The following is a 16914-nucleotide window of genomic DNA, read 5'->3' as shown; positions in this document are numbered from 1 at the left end:
TTCACGGAAGTTACTCCAAAAGAAAAAGAAAATCAAAAAATATATGTTTTGTCCCTAATGGATTTTTATGTTAAATTGTGTGTTAATTATTATAGGTGTTAACTAATATGTGTGTAATTTTTATTTTTATTTTTTATTTTTACAATTTATTTAGGAATTTTGTTTAATTTTGGTTCTTAAAGAAAAAATGGTTGTGGAAAATCGGATTGGGCCCCAAAATGAGGCCCAAAACCAAAACAAAGACCCAGTCCAAACTAGGCCTGCCCAGGCACGTCCCCAAAACGCCGCCGCATAGGGGGTTTGATCTGAGCCATCCATCCAGGCCAATCCAACGGCCCAGGACCCCTTTCAGCAACCCGTTTCCAAACCCGACCCAGTAACCGGTTAGAATCGACCCCCAACCAAGGCCAAACGGTGTCGTTCCGTATTTAGTGTAAGATCCTGGCCATCAATCTCGATTCATCCAACGGCCAAGATCTAATTGCCCATTACGTATATAAACCTAAACCTTTACCCAACCCCCTTATCCGAACACCCCCTTCCATCGTCCCAAACACAAACCCAGACATCCCGTTCCCAAACCCTAACCGCCACCCTTCACCTTCACCGTAAAGCCGGCGGCAAGGACGCCGGTGACCACCCCCTTTACACCCTAGAACCACCTCAACCCCCTGAATCCAAATCCACCAACAGCTTGGCTCGAATCCTCCCCCACCTTCTCGAATCTTCATTTGAAGATTCGAGACAAAACTCGATCTACACCAAACCACCCCAAATACATGCCAGGAACTCCCCCGACCTCCCTCGTGACCAAACCATGCTTGGTTTGGTCCGATTCTACCCACAAATCCAAAAAAATCAAATCTGGAAGAAATCGAACCCTAGAACACAAAGATTTTGTGGGGTCTGTTTAAATTTAAACAAGTTTGGGGTCTAGTAGACCCTAATCGAAGTGTTCTCGGTCGAGAACACCTCGGTTAGGATTTGTTCGACTTCAAACGGGCAAATCAAGCCCGGGCCTAGGGTCAGCTATGTTTAAAGCTTTTCAGGTTTGTTCATTTGTCCTTTTTATCGTCCATTTTGTTATTTAGATTAATTTATTAGCATGTTTAGTTGTTTGTCTAGTTCTGGGATTTCTGTTATCAGTTTGTTTCCCCGTCTCCATAAGACCTTTTGCTTGGTTGTTTGTTTATTCTGTTATGTGGTAGTATGTTTATTTCAATTCAGAATAACATCGTCGAATCAATAATGTCTGGTTTTTCTAATATCGTGCAAAAGTGTCAAAGAACAGTGTTATGCTTTGTTTTGTGTGTTTGTTTGGTCGACTGCTTGTCCCATGTTATAATTAGTATAGTCGATTCGATAAACGTCGTCGATTAGTTTTCTATGCCTGAATGTTCAAATGTCCTGATTCCTGATAGCTTCATAGGATTTGATCAAAACCAGTGTTGATTAGTTGGTTGCTTGAAAACTATCTGTGAATGGGTTGTTAGCTATAATACAATAGTTGGAATTCAGATAGGATAGTTGCTGAATTTGAACTCCCATAAGTTTAGAATTTCATTTGTGTTGAAGTTGGGATAAAACAGTAATGGTCAGGGGTGTTGAAAGGTTTGGTTTGGGGTTATAAAATCCTGAAATGCTTAAAGGCAAGATGAGCTGACAATGAGGTACTAAAATATTGATTCAACTAATGGAATTAATTAACCAATAGTGAAATTAATGACATATTAAGTGCCTTTAATGGCTGCAAATCAGAAAGGCATGGCAATTTGTATTTCTTTAATGAATTAGGGTCAATTGGACAGCATGTGCTGTCAGGAGTACATTCCTTCTGCCCATGCTTGGTTTTAGTTTAATAAGTGATAAGGCATTTTAATAGTTTTGTCAGGGGAATCTCATGGGATGTTTGGTTATTTTAAATAGTTGAGTGGAAAAACAGCAGGGATGGAGGGAATCTGAATGGTTTAACAGGTTTTAAATGATCTGAGGAAAACTATAAAAGCAGGAGAGCTTCCATTAGTTAGAGGAGAGGGAGAGAAAGAAGAAAAGAGGGGCTAAAAAAGAGGCAAGTTCTGAATTAGAAAAGGGTTCTGAAAAGCAGAGAGGTCAGGGAGTATTTGAAAGATAGACTGAAAAATTATAGAGTGCTCAGAGAAGAACAAAACTGTTTAGTTCTAAAGGGTTGGTCTGTTACTATCTCTTTAGGGTATTCTGATTTCCCTGTGAGAGTACTACGGTAATTTGGGCCTCTGTTTGCTGTTGATCGAATTGGTCTCATTGTTATTGAGTTTGTTGTTGGTTATTGGTCAAGTTGTTGTGATTAGTGAACTGTTTGCACTATTGCATCAAACATCCTGGGTTTTTCTGTTGGTCTACCACTCTGTTCTGGGTTTGTTGATTGATGCCCGACCATTTGTGGGTTTATCATTGTGGGAACTGCTGTTGGTTGTTCATGAACTAGTGGTTGTATTGTTACTATTTGTTGCTGCTGTGATACTGTTGTGTTACTGCTATCTGTTCGATTGTTGCTGATATCGTTCTTCTTCTTCTCATTCTTATTGTCCAGCATCCAGGTACACATTCTAATTGCACTGGTGTAATGATGAACTTGGAGAATGATTAAGAGTCTAAAGAGAATGGTTGTTTGAACTTAGTGTAGTGATTTTCATCTTCTACTGTTACAGTTTAAAGCATTCTGTATACATGTAAAGCTTGACCCCATACCGTGTAATGGATTAGTTTTCATTCTATAAGAGTTTGGTCCAGTAATTTGACGGTGTATGATAATCAAAATTAATGGTATATCAGTGATGTTCGATCAACAAATGGTTTCGTATAGGGTTGATTAAGAAGGGTAATGTAGTAATCACGTTTGTTTTACCTTGGCTCACCAGTATATAACGCATATTTCAAAAGCATGTATGCAATTTGGGAAAATATATGTATAAACAACAAAAATCGTGTAGGTTATATTATTGGATAAAGTTTGCCTAAAACAGGTAGTTATACCACCTAAGTTAGATAAGGTCGTTTTGGTCTTTTCGCCTTTACGTGTAGGAATAATTAACTGAACCTCATATGTGTGCCCATCAATGAATAAGGTTGCGTACGTTTAATTTCTTCATCTAAAAATAGATAATCTGTTTCGATATTATTGTGCGTCAATCTCATGTTCTAGTATTATTGAATAATAGAATATAGAATGAAAACAGTTTTTCTTTGTACAAACTCGATCGCAATTTTCCATTCGCATTAGCCGTGAACTAATAAATAAGTTACGTTTTTTCAGCATGTAAATAATTAGGAAATTTTCTTTTATTTTAGAGACGAACTTAATAGAGAAATGTAGTCACTGTAGGTTTATCCTTAAAATAAAAATGAGACGAGCCTCGCCAAACAAAAATGCACAAGCTGCGGGGCCCTCTAAATGTATATATGAAAATACTTAGAATTCGGGACATGCCGTTTAGCGAATTTTACGGCCTTCCCCAAAAATAACAATACGTTAGTTGCTTTAGGAGCGTATTTAATATTGTTATCTTCCTAAACTCGGGTGCACATTTATGTGACCCAAATCCCAATCTCAACAGAGTTGAAATGTAGCTCTAACCACGGGTACATTGATTGTGACGTGGTTCGAGATGTGTTTCCACGATGTTGCAATTCTTGACAAAATAACAGTAAATGATACAAGCGGTTAAAAGATAAAATTTGCACATAAGTTCATATTTGTATAAAATCAGATAATTAAGCCGAATATAACAGTTGAGCGACCTTGCTAGAACCACGGAACTCGGGAATGCCTAACACCTTCTCCCGGGTTAACAGAATTCCTTATCCGGATTTCTGGAACGCAGACTGTAATATGGAGTCATTCTTTTCCTCGATTCGGGATTAAAATTGGTGACTTGGGACACCCTAAATCTCCCAAGTGGCGACTCTGAAATAATTAAACAAATCTTGTTTCGATTGTCCTTTAATTGGAAAAAACTCCCTTGTACCCTCTCGGGTACGGAAAAAGGAGGTGTGACAGCTCTGGCGACTCTGCTGGGGAACTTGGACCCAGAACCACTGGTTCAGGGTTAGAAATTCGAGCTTAGATAAATTGTTATATTTGGTTTTATCTGATTTTTACATGTTTGAGCCTAATGTGCTAAATGCTGCTTTTACTGCTTTGATATTATTTGAACTGTACATATAAACTGTGCCGAAACCTTTCTCTTCTTACCTCCGGGGAGAAGCTCGCTGGTCGAGACTCCCTATTCTGTTAGTGTCATACCCAAGTAGAAAGAGGCTCGGATAAGTTACAAAGCCGGACGACCCCGCGGGTCCCCGGTACGTAGCCCCCTCCTCGACTCGAGTTGTCCGCTCGTGTAAGCCAGGTCTAGAACAAAGCCCAGTTTGAAGCTTAGTAAAACATAACTTCATGCCGGATCCCTAGTAGGAAAACGCTTATTTGCATCACGTTGCATTTGACTTAGGGGGCTCAACACAGGGGTTGGGCCCGTCTAGGAATAGCAACCTGGAACAAAAAGACCATCTTGTGGCATCTTGTCTGTTAGCGCATTTAATTTGCTTCGAACTTGCATGTTGACCGACGGGTGATAACGGGAATTTTGAAAAATAAATAAATAAATATTTTCTCACTTAAGAAAAAGCAATGTCCAAATATTTTTCATTTTTGAGAAAACCCGTGATTTAGATAAATTTCTTACCCGAACTACGTTGGTTTGATTCTCACCGGATATGGGATACGTATGCAACCCTTATCGGGTCCAACTTCCCGATTTTGTTTTACCAATAATTATATATACATATATATACCCATGTATGTATATACACATATTATTTCTTTCAAAAAAAAAAAATTATTTGGAGTCAAAATGAAAATCTTTTCTTTCTTGTCTAAAATCACCTTAATAAATGTGCAGAATGAGCACAAGTAGGAGTTCATCTGAGGCCATTATAAACAAAGTTCCTTTGGGCTTACGCATGTGGTGGAACGACTTGGGAGGATCAGGGCAAGATACAGTCAAAATATACTTAGGAAATTTGGTTGGATTGCTAGACATCGATCCACGAGGGGATATTATCAGGGCTTTAATTTCATTTTGGGACTCTGCACACAATGTATTTCACTTCTCGGACTTCGAACTCACCCCAACACTGGAGAAATTGGCAGGGTACATTGAATGTCCTAAAATCCATATGAAAGAACAGTATCTCATTGCACCAAGGACCGTGACCATACACAAATTCCTGGACATCGTAAAGATCCGCAGAACGGTACATAACCCAGAGTTATCAAAAGGGTTTTGTAGTTTTGCATTTCTGTACGACAGGTACGGTCATCTGGGAGGGTTCAACAATCCCGAGAATAAGATTTGCAGTGGGGAAAGCCGTTTGAAATGGGAATGGCATAGATGTATTGCTTTCATGATAGCCTTTCTAGGTTTTCTGGTGTTCCCTAGAAAGGATGGGAAAATTAACATACAAATCGCTGGGGTCGTCAGCACTTTGCTCAAGCAAGAAAACAGCACTCTGGCACCAATGATAATAGCAGATATTTTCCGCGCACTCACTATTTGCAAAACCGGAGGAGGTTTCTTCGAAGGATGTAACATACTACTGCAAATATGGATGATAGAGCATCTATGTCATCGCCCTCAATTGATGAAATATGGGTCATCACAAAAGACTTGTATAGAAGAGTTTCCCACCAGGATCGACGGGTTCGGATTGCCGGAAGGGGTCGCCGAATGGGTCACACTACTGCGCTCTATTTCAGCAAACCAGATATAGTGGGCATTCGAATTGCTACCCATAGAGGAATTTATACACATGTCAGCCACCGAATCTTATTTGCTGTTGATGGGTCTCCAAAGTATCCAGCCCTACGCACCGTGCAGAGTGTTGAGACAGTTGGGACAATACCAAATAATCCCGAAAGAAGAGGATCTCAGTAACCAGGTGATCGAAATCGGGCCTGGTGGGTAGTTCCCTGAGGCGGTCGTTCGGCGAATCTGGAATGAATGCCAAACCCTGAAGGTGGATACTCGTGTACGAGATAGGGCTAAGGGCGAAGTGTCGCCGAAATACCTCACGTGGTACCAAAGAGAGCTTGAGCACCAGAGACCAACTAAGAGAGCTCACATCCAAGACTTTGAGGAATCATCACATGCACAATGGGGCTGTTTAAAAAGAGAGGAAGGCTACCGGGCTGAAATCGGGAAGCTAAAACAACAAGTTGAAAGGCTTGTATTTGAGAACAACGTGCAAGTCGCCTCCGAGCGGGTTGAGAAGAACAAGTTAACCCAAGAGAACCAGACACTAAAGGCCCGCCTACGCCAAGCCAGCAAAAGTAACATTGACCGACAGAAACATCGCTCCGACGAAAGATTGATAGCAAGTTTGAGAAATCAGGTCATTCAAAGCCAAGAAGAATTAGAACAATCAGAAGCTTGCGTAGCAAGGATGAAGGTTAGATGGGCAAAATGCACAATGACCCGGAGGCAGCGTCTGCAACATGTCATAAGGGATTATGAAATGAGCATCGGGATATTAAGGAAAACAAACTCCACTCTTCATGATCGGATCATCAAACAAACACGAGATGCCCAGGCCGACAGAAGACATTGTTACGACGCAATGGCCTGCATGGAAAGACAAATGGAGATGTTCCAGGATCGACTTGCCAACAATGCTCAAGCACTGAGATTAAAGAACCGGCAAATAAAGCAATTATTTGCTGAAAGGGACAACATTCGAGGAAGGATCGACGAGATTGGGCACTACATCTACATGAGATGCCTAGCATGCGAGCAAATGCCTCGAAAAACCCTCCTTGTTTCCATCATGGGCTGTGTCCACCGGATCATGAATGAATTGAAAAGCTTGCAGAGAGACCTCACGCCTAGAACCGCGAAAAGGCCGAATGATGCCTCGTGGGCCCCTAAAATGGAAAATTAATCTTTGGTCGAGTCCTGTTTATTTGGCTTTGTTGCTTTCCCATATGTTGTTTTCTTTTCTTTTAGTCAAATCGGGTTAAGAACTGTGGAGTCTGTACTGTTGCTATTCTTTTGTTTGAAGTAATTTGTAATAGCAAATTTTGATGATGAATTCAATGATTCCAAAAAGAATTTTGTGTGTCTTTACTTTATGGCAGAACTACGCCCGGTCTGATTCGCGCGAGGACGTGATACATAGGCAATCCCCATAAGATTTGACCGCCTTTAATAAAAAACGCCTATCCTCAAGGTGCTTTAAAAGAAAGAAAATACAAAAAAGTAAAAAATGAAGTACAAGGTTTCCAAAGTGCTTTAAAAAGGACAAATGAGCAAGCCGGGATGACGCATGTTGTTTGAAGCATAGCATGTTAGAAACGGGTAGCTGCCTAGGAGCATTGCATACTCAATGTGTTGTTATTAAATCTGTTAATCTCTAACGCTAACAAAGTTTGTTGTTGTCTGAATTCAGACAGTTAGTTGTTAAAGAATTCTGGCAACACACCCTTACCAAACCAGATCCAAAGGACCAGTAACAACAAGCATGACTACCTCCGAGAATAGCACCGAGGAAGAAAGGCCGATGAGCCAGTTGTTAAAAGAAGCGATGGAAAAGATTGAAAGGATGGTACTAGAGATGAAAGCAATGCAGTTAGCTCTAGCCAAAGCACAAAAGAGCCCTGAGCCACTGGGGCACCTGCCTGAATACCCCAACTCCGGCCCTTCAACGAGCCACCCAAATCACAGTTATCATCAGGAGAGAAGCCCCCATGATTCCCAAGCTCCACCACCCTATCAACCTCTCCCAACACCAAATGTGCCCATTTTTGTGGGACCCACGTCAGCCACCCTGCAAAGAACAACCAGCGAGCCATTATTTCAGGCTCACGATACGCAATACTATCCCCCTGAGCCCACATTCCATGCCCCCGAACCACATGCCTACAATCCGCACTTGGAGGTACCGGCAGAAATTGAAATGCCAGTTAAAGTCCCAGAACAAGATGAGGTATTGAGGAAGTTCAAAAGCCTGGAGCAGTCCTTCAGGAACCTGCACGGATTGGGCAACCAGGTCAGCGTGGCCTACAAGGATTTATGCCCTTTCCCGGATGTCCATCTCCCGGCTGGCTTCAATATGCCTAAGTTTGATTTATATGAAGGGCACGGTGATCCCATGGTGCATTTGCGGGGATTCTGTAGCAAAATGAGAGGGTCAGGAGGCAAAGATGAGCTGCTGATAGCTTATTTCGGCCAAAGTCTGAGCGGATCGGCGCTAGAATGGTATATCAGGCAGGATTCCAGCAGATGGTACACCTGGGATGATCTGGCGCAGGCTTTCGCATGTCATTTTCAATACAATCTCGAGATAGTCCCTGACAGTCTCACATTGCTGAGGACCGAGAAGAAGCCCGGGGAAAGTTTTCGCGAGTTCGGGTTCCGCTGGAGAGAGCAAGCGGCCAGAGTTGATCCTCCCATGAGAGAGGGAGAGATGGTGGACTACTTCTTACAAACATTGGATCCAACCTACTTTGGTCACTTGGTGACGACGGTTGGAAAATCCTTCAACGAGGTAGTGAAGATAGGGGTCATGATAGAGGAGGGTCTGAGGTCCGACAAAATCCTGAATTACTCGGCACTCAAGGCCACGACCCAGGCTATTCAGAGCGGCACGGGAGGTGCGCTGGGAAGAAGGAAGAAAGAAGAAATTGCCACGATTGAGGCAAACAGTTGGTACAGGTCTGGCAAACCCCACTACAACCAACCCAGACCTCACAGGCCAAACTACCCATACAACCCACCACAGCACTGCTATCCGCCTCGAGAACCACATTGCTCCGTACACCAGGCCCAGACATACACTCAGCCTCCGGTTCTCCCGCAATGGCGCGCGCCGGCTCCCCAGAACACATATGCACCACCACAAAACACCTATCCTCCACCAGGGGCATATAGAAACCCTCCAGGGGCAGGCTTTCGGGGAAATCCAGCTGCTAGGAATGACAGGCTGCGGAAACATAGAACTTTCACTGAGTTGGGAGAAACCTACACTGCTTTGTTCCACAAATTGAGGCAATTGGGTTTGGTTAGTCCGGTCGAGACTCGAGGACCAAATCCCCCACCACAAAACTTGGACCAATCAATAAGCTGCAAGTACTGCTCAGGGATGCTGGGGCACGATACTGAGAAGTGTTGGAAGTTAAGGCATGCAATACAAGATCTTATTGATGCCAATAAGATCGAGGTCCAGACGCCGGAGGCGCCTAACATCAACCAGAACCCATTGCCAGCACACCACGAGGCTCACATGATCGAGTTGGTGTATGAGGGAGAAGAGTTGAGGAAGCCCTCACAGGCAGTAATGATGATCCATGCCACTCCGAAAGAGGGATCGACCAGTGGAAGACCGGGGGTATAGTTGCAGGGAGAAGGCGTCAAGCCAGTAGTGATATTGGGAAAGAGCCCGTCCGCCATAACAAGCAAACTCGAGCCAAACAAGTTGGTAATATCAAGGACTCCACCCACACCCGCAGTTGTGTTGAAAGGGGTATACAAGGAACTGGTCACCATAAAGCCTATAGTCCAGCTGCCGATGATTAACAGCAAGGCCGTGCCTTGGAAGTATGAGAAGGCAGTTGTGATGTACAAAGGAAAACAAGTGGAGGAAGTCAGCTGTGAAGCGCAAGGGCTAACTCGATCTGGGCGGTGTTTTGCTCCGGTGGAGCTGAGAAGAACCAACCCCGCTACAACCAAGAAACCTGTGTCCGAAGAAGAGGCTGAAGAGTTCTTGAGGAAGATGAAAGTGCAGGACTACTCCGTGGTCGAATAGCTGAGGAAAACACCAGCCTAGATCTCGCTGCTATCATTACTGATCCATTCTGAGGAACATCGCCGGGCCCTGATGAAGATATTGAACGAAGCTCATGTGCCCAATGAGATTTCTGTAAACCACCTGGAAACTATTGGCAACAAGATTTTCGAAGTGAACAGGGTAACATTCTCAGATGATGATCTGCCGGTGGAAGGTACAGAGCATAATAAAGCTCTCTACCTAACTGTCAAATGTGAAAACTCGGTAGTTACTCGGGTATTGGTGGATAACGGTTCAAGTGCCAATATTTGTCCATTATCCACCCTGAACCAGTTAAAGATCGACCTCGGAAGAATCCACAAGAATAGCATCTATGTCCGAGGATTTGACGGAAATGGAACAGCCACTGTAGGGGATGTTGTACTTGAGTTGACCATCGGTTCGGTCCAGTTTACCATGGAGTTCTAGGTGCTAGATGCCACAGTATCTTATAACCTTCTGTTAGGACGACCGTGGATTCATGCAGCCAAAGCGGTGCCTTCTACCCTACATCAGATGATTAAGTTCGAGTGGGATAGACAAGAGGTCGTATTGCACGGCGAAGACACGGCGTGCACCATGGGTGGCGCCATTGTTCCCTTCATAGAGACCGATGATGACAAAGGTCCTTGGGTCTACCAGATTTTCGATACAGTGTCGGCAAACAAAATTTCTGAAGGAGAAATCATCCCGCACCCTAGGGTAGCTACCGCAACAGTCATGATGGTCTCGAAAATGCTGGGTAATGGATTTGTGCCGGGAAAAGGCTTGGGAGTCGAACTTCAGGGGATTGTCCAACCTGTCTCCCTGCCTAAAAATTTGGAAACTTTCGGGTTGGGGTTCAAGCCAAGCGCAGCAGATGTAAAGCATGCGCGGAAAATGAACAAGAAAGTCTGGTATCTTCCCAAACCCGTGCCATGTCTTTCAAAGTCTTTTGTCAGAGCAAGTGCCAAGGGGCCACCGGTCCCAAAGATTCTCGGACCATTGATCGGGATGAACGGGGACCTAAATCAGAGTTTTGAGAGGCTATTCGCTGATGTCAGTATGGTAGAAGCTGGAGAGAGTTCCAGCAGAGCGGAGATACAATTTGTGGGGCCTGAGGCCAAGACCAACAATTGGACGGTTACTCCTCTTCCTGTCCTGGGGGAGTCTTGGTAGTAGGCTTTGATTTATGTTTTTTGTTTGTTTTGATTTGTTCGGATTATTCCAGGGTGTAATCCAAATTTTACTGTTGCTTTGTAAAAGTGTGAACCCTTTTATCCCGCAAGTTTAATAAAGTTCTCTTCTTTTGTCTCATTTTAATTTTGTTTTGTTCTTTTTCTTTCTGAACAGTTTTCTTTTTACTGGTTCTAATGACATGGCATGCACAGCGAATCTTCGACCTAGTCTAATAAATCAATCTGAATCCGACTTAATGATACAAGAGGTCGTTTATGACGATGAATCTGAATATGATGAAGATAAAGCCTTCGAATAGATAAACCGAGAACTGTGTCAATTTGAAGAGAAACCCAAGCCTAACCTAAATGACACTGAGGCTGTGAATCTAGGAGACGCTGATAATGTCAGAGAAACCAAAATCAGCATCCACATTGAGCCAAATGTCAGGGAAGAATTGATCAAAACCCTCGTGGAATTCAAAGATGTTTTTGCATGGTCATATGATGATATGCCGGGATTAAGCACCAATTTAGTGGTTTACAAATTGCCCACTGACCCGACATACCCTCCGGTCAAGCAAAAGCTAAGGAAATTTAAAATAGAAATGAGTGTAAAGATCAAAGAAGAGGTGATTAAGCAGCTGCAGGCGAAGGTCATTCGGGTCACTCGATATCCCGAGTGGTTGGCCAATGTGGTACCAGTTCCAAAGAAGGATGGGAAAATCAGGGTGTGCGTTGACTACCGCAACCTCAACAAATCAAGTCCCAAGGATAATTTTCCATTGCCCAACATCCATATCCTGATCGATAATTGCGCTGGGCGCGAGATCGGATCCTTTGTGGATTGCTATGTGGGTTATCATCAGATCCTGATGGACGAGGAAGATGCGGAAAAGACAGCTTTTATTACTCCATGGGGAACTTATTGCTATCGGGTAATGTCGTTCGGATTGAAGAATGCCGGGGCAACGTACATGCGAGCAATGACTACTGTGTTTCACGACATGATACACAAAGAAATTGAGGTGTACGTAGATGATGTGATCATAAAGTCTTGGCGTCAGGAAGACCATGTAGCAGACCTAAGGAGATTCTTCCAAAGACTCCGAAGGTATGATATCAAGCTCAACCCGGCCAAATGCGCATTCGGGGTTCCATCAGGAAAGCTGTTAGGATTCATCGTCAGTCGACGGGGTATTGAGTTAGACCCATCCAAGATCAAATCCATCCGAGATTTGCCACCGCCAAAGAACAAAACAGAAGTAATGAGTCTGCTGGGTAGACTCAATTACATCAACAGGTTCATCGCTCAACTCACAGCAACTTTCGAGCCCATATTTCGGCTGTTGAAAAAGGATGCTGCGGTAAGTTGGACGGCAGAGTGTCAAGAGGCTTTCGACCAAATCAAAGGGTATCTGTCTAATCCACCCGTGTTGGTTCCGCCTAAGCCAGGGAAGCCCTTAATTCTTTATCTGACGGTCCTGGAAAATTCATTTGGTTGTGTACTGGGGAAACATGATGACACAGGAAGGAAGGAGCAGGCCATTTATTATCTTAGCAAGAAATTCACAGTATATGAGGTCAAGTACACTCAACTCGAGAAAACATGTTGCGCCCTAACTTGGGTAGCTCAGAAGTTGAAGCACTACCTATCATCGTATACTACTTATCTCATATCCCGTTTGGACCCATTGAAGTATATCTTTCAGAAATCTATGCCCACAGGGAGGTTGGCAAAATGGCAAATTCTGCTCACAGAGTTCGATATCGTCTATGTGATGAGGACGTCCATGAAAGCCCAAGCGCTAGCCGACCATTTGGCAGAGAATCCCGTTGATGAAAAATATGAGCCTTTAAGAACGTATTTTCCCGATGAAGAAGTGATGCATACAAGTGAGCTGGAGTTACCCGAGGAACCAGGTTGGAAGCTTTTCTTCGATGGAGCCGCGAACGCGAAAGGGGTTGGAATAGGAGCAGTACTCATTTCCGAAACAGGACGCCACTATCCTGTTACAGCTCAACTACGCTTCTATTGCACCAATAATATGGCCGAGTATGAAGCTTGCATTTTGGGTCTGCGATTAGCTGCGGACATGGATGTCCAAGACGTTTTGGTCTTGGGAGACTCGGACCTCTTGGTACATCAGATTCAGGGTGAATGGGAAACACGGGATTTGAAACTTATACTATATCGACAATGCTTGCACGATCTGAGCAAGTGGTTTCGATCGGTGAAATTCAAACATATCCCGAGAATTCATAACGAGGTTGCGGACGCATTGGCCACCTTAGCATCAATGTACACCACCCCGACAAAATATATGTTGACCCTCTGCACATCCAGGTTCGTGATCAGCACGCTTATTGCAACGCGGTGGAAGAGGAAGTAGATGGCAAGCCCTGGTTTCATGATATCAAGGAGTACCTCAAAATGGGGTATATCCGGAACAGGCCACTGGAGACCAAAAAAGAGCCCTTCGGCGTCTGTCGAATGGTTTCTTCCTCAGTGGAGGAGTTTTGTACAGAAGAACCCCGGACTTGGGATTGTTAAGATGTATAGAAGCCGGTCAAGCCACGACGGTTATGGTATAGGTACATGCTGGAGTTTGCGGGCCGCATATGAGCGGATATGTATTGGCAAGAAAGATCCTTCGAGCAGGGTATTACTGGCTCACCATGGAGCATGACTATATCACTTTCGAGAGGAAATGCCATCAGTGTAAGATACATGGAGATCTGATTCATTCGCCGCCAACAGAGTTACATACGATGTCAGCACCCTGGCTGTTTGTTGCATGGGGCATAGATGTCATTGGGCCTATCGAGCCGCCGGCATCCAACAGCCATAGGTTCATTCTGGTGACCATTGACTACTTCACCAAATGGGTCGAATCTAAAACCTTCAAGTCGGTAACTAAAAAGTCAGTGGTGGATTTTGTTCACTCCCATATCATCTGCAGATTTGGGATCCCAAAAGTGATCATTACAGACAATGGTGCAAATCTTAACAGCAGCTTGATGAGAGAGGTATGCCAACAATTCAAGATTACACACCGCAATTCCACCCCATATCGTCCCAAGGCGAATGGAGCGGTCGAAGCAGCCAATAAAAACATCAAGAAGATACTACGAAAGATGGTGGAGGGATATAGACAATGGCACGAGAGATTACCCTTTGCTTTGTTAGGTTATCGCACTACCGTCCGGACTTCCATAGGTGCGACTCCTTATTTGTTGGTGTACGGAACTGAGGCCGTAATACCAGCAGAGGTCGAAATTCCGTCCCTCCGAATTGTTGCGGAAGCCGAGATTGATGATGACGAATGGGTCAAAGCTCGATTGGAACAATTGAGCTTGATAGACGAGAAAAGATTGGCAGCAGTATGCCATGGTCAGCTGTATCAGAAGAGAATGGCAAAGGCATATAATAAGAAGGTACGCCCTAGGAAGTTTGAAGTAGGGCAGCAAGTATTGAAGCGGATCCTCCCGCATCAGGTCGAGGCAAAAGGCAAGTTCGCCCCAAATTGGCAAGGGCCTTATATCGTGACCAGAGTGTTGTCCAACGGTGCTTTGTGTCTGACGGATATCGAGGGAAGATGTGTCGACATGGCTATCAATTCGGATGCAGTCAAGAGATATTATGCGTAATTTCTTTGATTATGGCAATTATTGGTTCGTTTGTTTGTACTTGGTACTTATTGGATAATGAAATGACGGAGGCAATTCTTTCTTCTATCCAAACACTTTTAACCCTTGTTTCCCCCTTTTGAGCCTTAAGTTATTCTTTCATACCCCTCTTTTGGAATCACTAATGGAAAAGATATGAAAAAGAGAAAGAAAAAGAAAAGAAAATTTTTAAGAGAAAATGAAAAAGAAAAAAAAAGAGAAAAAAAGAGAGATAAAAATCACAAGAAATACAAAACCGTTAGGAACTACGTTTGACCTGATTCCTCGAAGAGGATACGTAGGCGCCTCACGGCTCGGTCATAGTGTGCATAGTGTATATAAGTGTGCATAGTAGGCACAGTGTGCGTAACGCACGTAGCTCAACAAAGTGTAAAAAATAAAATCCCCCAAACAAGAAAACTGGGGCAGAGGTTATGTTTTAAAGTTCCAACAAAGGTTTGATTCCAAAAGTTGTAGTGGCCCACCCGTCAGAGTTATTTCAAATTTTTGATAGCTTTTCTTCTAGCCCCACACCAAAACCAACATCGATGTCCAAAAAAGACCTCCCGATCAACCTCCAAGAGGTGCCAAGTCAGGCAAATAAAGCCGAGAATAATACACTGATCCCCGGCAAAGAAGAGGATCATAAAATTGGAAAGGAATTGATAGTCCAAAGGAATCTCCAGAAGAGAGGGTCATATCGACGACACTCCAATTCTCCGTTGAAGAAATAAAATGAGAGAGTCTTGGCGGTGAAAACCCTCGCAGGCACCACAAGGTGACGAAAGATGAGAGATATGAAACGAGAGAGTCTTATCGGTGAAAACCTTCACAGGCACCATAGGGCACCGGGAGCTGAGAGAAAAGAGAGAGTCTCATTAGTGAAAACCCCTCAAAGGGCACTATGAGGCGACAAGACAGATCAACAAAAGGGTCCACGTTCACAAATAAACGGACACTCATTTATCCCCAGCAAGTAAGGTCATCAGGCAAGTTGATTGATACAAATAGACTGGGTCGGGAATCTATGGTGCATGTCATGATCACAAGGACCAGTCATGTCATCCAGATAAGTTTTTCTCTTTTCCATTTTCCACCAAGTATTGGTTCAGAAAGATTTTTCTCCTTTTCTATTTTTTTTTCATTTTCTTTCTAAGAATTCGTTTTGAAGAAGATTTTTCAAAGTTTACTACTAGAGGCCGAAGGGGTACAGAAGCAAAATACGAAGGAGATAGGCCAAAGGCCGAGGCAATAAGACAAAAGGCGTCAGTTGCAAAACCAAAGGACGAATTGTGCAGAAAGTTAAGGGCGATGTAAAGAGAGCGGAAAAAGACGGGTGAAGGACTTGTGGACCAAATTCTGAGAAGGTTTCCCCGCAGAATGTCGATAAGTCACGGACCCAAGTCCGAAATGGTCAGACGCCACAAGAAAGGAAAATTAATCCGATACAAGATAACCCTAACAGTCCTAAAGGTTATCCCTAAGCGATGCAATTCTATGCCTTGCAGTTCCGGGAGGAAGTAAACTCCCAAAGGGAGTGGTTTCGGGATTAAAACGGACTCCCACGACGTGTTCTGCAAAGAGAAAGAAGGAAAAGAAAAAAAAAACCATCCCCCAGCAAGCAGGGTATCCCCAGCAAGCGACTTTATCCACCAACCATTTGTTGGAGCACAGAGAAAGGAAAAGAAAAGGAAAAAAATCATCCCCCAGCGGGAAGGACACCGCCGCCCACCAGGATTAAAACTAACTAAATCCTTTTTGTCTGCTGCAGGAAAATAAAGGTTGATGATGGCAGCAGAACGCGATGCCAGAAAGGTCACCAAAACCGGGGCAGAAAATTTTCTGCCGTTGTCAAAAATTTTCTCGGAAGAACGAGGAAACAAATTCGAATACATTCATGTTCTAGGTCGCCCACCAGTATAATACGGAAATACATTCATGTTCTAGGTCGCCCACCAGTATAATGGGGGAATACATTCATGTTCTAGGTCACCCACCAGTATAATGCGGGAATACATTCATGTTCTAGGCCGCCCACCAGTATAATGCGGGAATACATTCATGTTCTAGGTCGCCCACCAGTATAATGCGGGAATACATTTATGTTCTAGGTCGCCCACCAGTATAATGCGGGCATACATTTCATATCTTCACACTCAGGCGCCCACCTGTATAACAAGAGGAATACTTTTTAGTCTTATACTGCAGATTTTGAAATCAGTAACCCTGCCGG

Source organism: Nicotiana tabacum, chromosome 10 (assembly GCF_000715075.1).
Source record: "Nicotiana tabacum cultivar K326 chromosome 10, ASM71507v2, whole genome shotgun sequence".
Classification (NCBI taxonomy): domain Eukaryota; kingdom Viridiplantae; phylum Streptophyta; class Magnoliopsida; order Solanales; family Solanaceae; genus Nicotiana; species Nicotiana tabacum.
Note: the sequence above shows the minus strand (reverse complement) of the source record.